Here is a 7,001-nt window from a genome sequence, read left to right on the forward strand (position 1 = left end):
AATATCATCCCATCCAAACAAGCTGCATATCCAGTTCATGCACATCAAATAGCACACATTTCAATCTCTGTGGTTAACCAGACTCTTAAGCATAAATATATTCTGGGATAATCTGAGTACTCAGTTCTTGCATATTAAAGCATCTTTGATGTTATCTTTGCTACTTTTTGTAATGTTAGAATTATAAACAAGCGTTGCTAGTAATTATCTTGCCAAAAACATGAACATACAGTACATAAATTAAACTGACTACCAAATGTGGGTCTCTTGTACACCCACGCAGTGTCCCAGTTGATCAAGTCATAACGTTCTCACTTATTTGTGCAGATATGGAGAACCTGCAAAACTTTTATTTTGAAACTAGGTAGAGAGGAAGTGGGTCTACAACAGACCTGCATTTGGAAAGTCTGTTCAATTTATATTTTATTCAATGTTTTCTTTCTAAATTAAAAGCACCAAACCTACAGGCAAATGACAGAGTAACTGAAATATATTTAACATCTGCATAATTACTAACGATGCTGGTGTGTTTGCATGTGTTGCTAAAAGTAGTTATACAGTACACCCAGTAATAATTGAGATAGAAGGCATTTCTCTTTCTTCTAGTAGCACTATACTCAAATCGTTTGGATTTTTTAACCAATTGAAATTAAACCAAACACCAATTTTACTAAGCCCTTTTTACATTAATAGTTTTCACAAAATCAAAGATACCTTGGCTAAAACCTCAAAGAGCAAGAAACAGCAAGAAACTGATGCACAATGGCCGCTCCTCTTCTGGCTGTGCTTGGTCATAATTAGAAGAGGATTATTAGAGACCTTTTTGGGCCACATCAATTATTTTGCATAAACAATTATTAAGAGTTTAAAGTGTACAAATGGCAAAACCAATATGTGAACAAATCCTCTTAAATAATAAAATAATAAAAGCTGAAAAGGACATTTGGAACCCATTTTAGGGCTCCAAAGATTTTGGGACAATTGGCTTGGCTTGATTCGGTAACATAATTTTTGCATGAATAAGAGAACAGTTATTGTCTAGGCTTTGCATTTGACTCGGCTATTGTGTGTTACCATGATGAGTAAATATTTAGTAACGGATGACAAGGAAGCCATTATAAGTGAAAAATAAAATCCCTTAAAATGTGCCCAAGATCCACAGCATACCACCTCATGTGTGAATTATGGTGGTTGGGGAGATACGGTCTGGGCATATATGGAACTAGAACTGTCACACTTGTCTTCGTTAGTTATGTACCTGCTGACTGATGTCATTCTGAAGTGTACAGAAACATCTTGTCTGCGTGAGTACAAGCAAATGCCTCCAAACCCACTGGACAGCACTTCATCACACAGGAACACAGTTACCGAAGACATACCACTAAAGCAACAAGGGAGTTTTTCTGGGCCAAAAAATGAAAAGTTGAAATTCAACTGAATATGCCTATTATTTGCTCAAGATGAGAATCAACAACAAACAACAATTGAAAATATGGTTGGGATACAGACTTTCAGAAGTTATGACATGCAAAGTACGTGGTCGACCAAGAAAAAAAAATAAAAAATTGCTTTTTCCAAAGTATTTACTGGTTGTTACTAGATGTTTGTTTTTTTGCTGGCAAGTCCCATTTCCCTTTTTCACAATGCCACTGTTCAAAATATAAGACAAAACAATTTGAGATGCTTGGGCTATCCCCGTCACACGATCAAGAGACTTATTCTAGATACTGTTGGTGTATGTGTCTCAACCTCATCCCATTCTGGACTGCAAAGCACGACACATCAACAGCCCCAAATTCCACCAAACGCTGTGGTTTAGACCCTGTCATTCTGACGTAGCATACTCAAAATCCAACAAGCAAAGCTATTATGGTTCTATATCACATTATTTTGCAGGAGAAGTTTGAAAAATTATCCAACCACTATTTGATATTCACACACTGCTAAAGAAGTTATAAATAGTGTATCATATTTGCACTATAAAAGTACAGAGGCTTGTGTCATTTACGAGGAAAAACAATACAATAAAAAATACATTCTGTAAAGACAAACAAAACAGAGTTATTTACTAGCTGGAATAGATCTAATATAATTTTTTATTACTAGATAGGCCTGTAACCAGTTTTTATTCGCTGTCTAACATGCAAGGTAGGTAATTAAATACAAGCAGCACTTGACAGAAGAGGACACCGTTGCCTGGTAACCTCATGGCATGTTGAGGCTTCATCTTGATACGAAATAACAAATCAACTGAAACAAACCAGTGCCAACAAGACTTTTAAATGCCCTCTGTTCCATATTCTCATATGACAGTTAGTACTACAATATACAGGACAATGTTCAATAAATATTCAGCAAACATTCACCCAAAAGTAGTCGAAATCAGTCCAGTGTTATTTTACAATACCGATCCATTATCTCCTACATCAGGAGGTAAGTAATTGGGTCCACAGAGCGTGGTATATGGACAGTACACCATGTGTGAGGACAACTGGCAAGCAGAACACACACCAGTCTGCACCAAACCTGATGCACCTCATCTGTAGACAAAGTTCACATTGCAATAATTTTCTGGTCAGTACTTATGACATAATGCCGTCAATTTACTAATAAATGTTTATTTGGCGGTGGTCTGACAATATAAATACAAATGAATCTGCCCAAGATATTTGCATTTTCACAAATGTTGGTTCACATGTTGCAAACATGTATGCAGAACCATTGATATCAAACACACATTGGCAGATGATAACTCTGTTAATATCTGTTTGGATTACATTGATGACATTTAGCAAACATGCTCATGGATAACAGTTGGTTTGATCCCTTAATATTAAATGGCTAAAAGCTGTGGTATCATTATGCAAGAAGGCACGAGGGGGTGTGGTAAATGGCCAATATACCACATCAAAGTAGTTGGTTTAAGGCACAACACACTGCGGAGTGCCTGGACACAGCGCATAGCTGTGGTATATTGACAACATGCCACAAACCCCCAAGATGCCTTATTGTGATTATAAACTGGTTACCAAAGCAACTACAGCAGTAATCACTGATGTAATATCATACCTGAGGTCTCATATACCACAGATATCATCTATCAGCCAATCAATGCTAAGGATTTAAAGCTACATGTTAATAATAGCCTGTGTACCACAGCTTTCCCTTGCATTTTTTTACTGTTCAAATGATGTGGGTAACCAGATTATAATAAGACAACACATCTCGAGGATTTGTGGTCACGGCCAGCAACTACCCAGTTCATAATGTTCTCATAGATATTGACGACAATCATCTACTGAACATAGGAAAGTCCAAAAAAATGACAGTACCAACATTTACTGTATGTTGTTTGAACTTGTGCTAGAAGACTTTTAAATGAGTCAGTGGGCACATGTCTCCAATACACAAAATATGTTTTTCCCCCAATTTTCCATGTTAATGCTCAAGACAGTTGACTAATGTATAATGTTGCTGACTTGTGTCATCACTTATTTCCTCTTAGTTTCTCAGACTTGCAGAGTTAAAAGGCAAGCTCTAAAAGGAAGCTCCCAAAGGTCATTTCATATATATGGTATCTTGGGACTCTACCACTTTTAGTTGAACACCATTTTCAGAATTTTCACTTTCAGTTCCATTACACTTCTCGAAATTAAAGAGAATTTTTCATTAGCATGTGAAAAAAACATTCAAAAACATCAAATCAGTTTTGCTATGGAGATATCTATCAAACGGGTTTTTGTGGAACAGAAAGTTTGATGGTTGAATCATTTAACAAAGGGCTTTTGGTTTCAAATCCCTCTAAACTACAAGGCAACGCACACTTCTGTCTTCTCTGTAAGAACATTTGAAAGAAGGAAAAATAATAAATGTCATCCTCCACCATGCACCAGCATCCAGGGCCAATCAATTTAGTAAATGCCAGATCTCTATGATAAGAGTCATCATTAATCCAAGGTCATTCTAAATCCTGTCAGTGTTGCCTAAAATATTGTGTGGGTTAGACACTCACCTCTGGGCTTGGGTGCCAACTTTCAGAATAAGATTTCAGAATAAGGTTTGCATGCATAGTATAGCTCTTGCATAGCATATTGAGTCTGAACAGTGTTTGCAACATACGTGCCAAACGTTGTTACAATATGAATATCCTCATTTATATGCATCGACGTGGCAGACCTCGCCCGCATTTAATTTCATTGGTCAATGGGACCCATTAAAATCTGAAAAGCATTACTTTGAGCAACTTCTGTTTACAGATGCCACATTTCAAGACTCATGCTCACTGTTCATCCGCTGCCCGAGGGTTAGCATTTTAACAGTTTCACAGTTGCATACAATACAGGTTCTTGAGGGAATTTTCTTCCTTGTTAGCAGAGGGAACTATTTTCCAAATGTCATGACTGCTGGCTAAACCGGGTGAGGGATGTGAACTTGCAATGTTTGCATTTTCAATTGGTTGTTGTGCTGTATGTAGCACCAAAAACTTCCCAATCAGTGTCATTTTAAAATGTCGAATCTCCAAGCTCTCTGAGTACCTCAGGAGGAATCCACAGGGTTTTTCCCAGTGCTTGTGTGTTCAAAAAGACGGATTATTTAACAAAAATGCATTTTGACATTATAATATGTCCTTATAATATGCCCCTATATGTTGTCTACAACTAGCAGCATCCATTTCACCGGACCAAATCCTGGCCAATTACAGTGATTTAGATTCCATGGAAAGACACTGGAACAACGGTCCAGGGAAAGTTGTTGGATATGGCTTGTAAAGACAAAGTGAGGAACAGCATGACCTTCATGACCAGCTTAAAACAAAGGCCAAGGACTAGACGAAGAGTTCTAGCTCATGATGTGCCTCTACAGTTGGTCGTTGTTTGTATCCAGTTAAGGGGACGTGTCTTTTACGCTGACCATCAGCAACCAACCCCATATATGGACTCCATGTGCACAGCAACATGTGGCCTTTGTAACAATTCATTAACCATTTGTTAAACTCCGCCCACGGTCAACGGGCGATGTGTCATTCCAGACTTTATGCGACCCTAGAGACAACTTACCACTTTCAGTCTCAAAGTCTTTGGTTGTTTACTCACTCTTTAAGAACACGGCCCTATGTAAAGCCTCATCACTTTCCCATTGGTCCACCAATTGCTGTGTGCCATTTTCTTGCTCAGTCTGTACGGGATTTTTAATGCAAACAAAAGACTTTGTGGCCTGAAGGCAGGCTAGTGGTCTAAACCCTGGCCTCCCTGACACCTTTACCACTGAAGCATGGGTTTAGATTCTTCTGACTTCCTGCTTTCTCTCCTCTATCAATACAGCACAAAAGAAATTGCTAAATGTCCTTTAAAGAAATCAAGCATGAGTGCATCTGTTGAGTCATACAGGATGTTGAGTAATTTGATCACACATCTTAATCTAGAGGTGACAAACAATACATTGTCAAAATGTTTCTTCTATGTGTTTGATTAAACACTTAAAATATGGTCTAATTAACATTTTTAGCACAGTGTTTGTGTCCCAGTTGGCATACTTCTCCCTATTCAGTGCAGTCCTTTTGAACAAGGCCCTATAGTCTCTGGTCATATGCGATTTACTATTCTGAGAATATGGTGCCATTGAGGTTGAACTCCATGTCAAAAATAAGTACATGGAGCTGTTAAAATGACTTAGTTCTGCAGTGACATGACTCAGATGGTACCTGCCCCCTCAAGCCATCTGAACAGCGAAGAGGGGACATCTGTGCGCCCTAAAACTGCCAAGAACAAGTCTGATGTGAAAAAACAAATCATACTTATTTTGGGGTGAGGATTTGAGGAACAACGTGGGGGTCATTTGTATGTGGCTTGAAAAGGGCTTTCATGGCAAAACACATCAGTATTTCTCCTTGTTTTGCTGTCATATTTACAAATGCCAAGTGTATAATGGCGAGCGTCCGCTTCCTCTGTTTTCTCATTACCACGCTGAAATAAGAGTTGAATTTTGTCAACACCTGACACCTCACGACAGAGCTTTGGCAGGAACAAAGACTCCATGGAGAGGAATTCTCTCAGCCATCGGGGCATTTATGTAATAGGTTTCCTTTGGAAACAAGGCAACTCAAAGACTAGGGGTCGTCACAAAACATGCCATTTCATCACATCGTCCCCACAAGCAAACGCAGCAGTGACACTTCCATAGCCAATTCAGGTTGACGTTCAATTGAGCTGTCAACACTTTGAGCATGTTAACTGAAGGAGCGCAATCCAATAAAACGGCAAGGAATCAACACAGACAACTTGTTTTGTGCCTTGAGATAAGCCTACATTTTAGTGTATTGGCTGAATGGGGGAAATCTACTTAAAAGCCAAATCTGTGCTTCTTACCTTCGCTTGTGAGAAGATGAGCCAGGATGAGTCTTTAGGACTTCTAACAGTGAGGTTATTTGTTCTGCACCGTCGCTCTCTCTTTGCACTTTGGCGGTTTGGTTTGAACAAGCTGACAACTGGAACGACAGATACACAAACGTTATGACGAGGAAGAGCATGAAACATGACTTTAACCAAAACCTGATGGAGTGACTCCAGGTGAAAAATCTAGATTAGAGAAACACTGTACACAAACACACACACACACACACACAATAACCTTTAAGCAAAATTCATTTAAAAACCCACTGTTGAAGACGGCAGCTTAATAAAACACCACGTCTACCCATCTGTGAAGACGAGAGTTGAGCTACAGCAGCAGGCAGCTTTCTCATTGTTACTTCAGTCACGTCTAATGATGGTGGTGAGGTGAGATCATACATGTGGGTAAGGGTCTATTTATAGTCTGGCTGTGGTACTGCTTGGAGACAAAATCAATATGCATGGCATTTTATGTCTACTACCAGAGTGAAATAATAATGAGGACCGTGCCGGGTAATGGTGGTGATGGCTTCGCATAGCGATGGAATACAGTTAAGTTATAGTTTTGCATCGTGTTATTACCAGTCCCTTAAAAAGGCATGTCACCAAGAC

The 7,001-nt window shown here is 38.9% G+C and overlaps 1 protein-coding gene across 1 annotated transcript in view; it reads right to left on the reverse strand.

The window, feature by feature from the left end:
* The window catches only part of hdac9b (histone deacetylase 9b), a 54,812-nt gene extending 48,064 nt beyond the window's left edge, over window positions 1–6,748 (reverse strand). The window contains exons 1-2 of the mRNA XM_020041309.3: window positions 6,657–6,748; window positions 6,366–6,484 (exon numbers count right to left, since the gene is read on the reverse strand). The gene's annotated coding sequence lies outside the window, so the exon portion shown is untranslated. The remainder of the gene's footprint in view (window positions 1–6,365; window positions 6,485–6,656) is intronic.
* Window positions 6,749–7,001: the final 253 nt, after the last annotated feature.

This window comes from Esox lucius, chromosome 20, assembly GCF_011004845.1.
Source record: "Esox lucius isolate fEsoLuc1 chromosome 20, fEsoLuc1.pri, whole genome shotgun sequence".
NCBI lineage: Eukaryota > Metazoa > Chordata > Actinopteri > Esociformes > Esocidae > Esox > Esox lucius.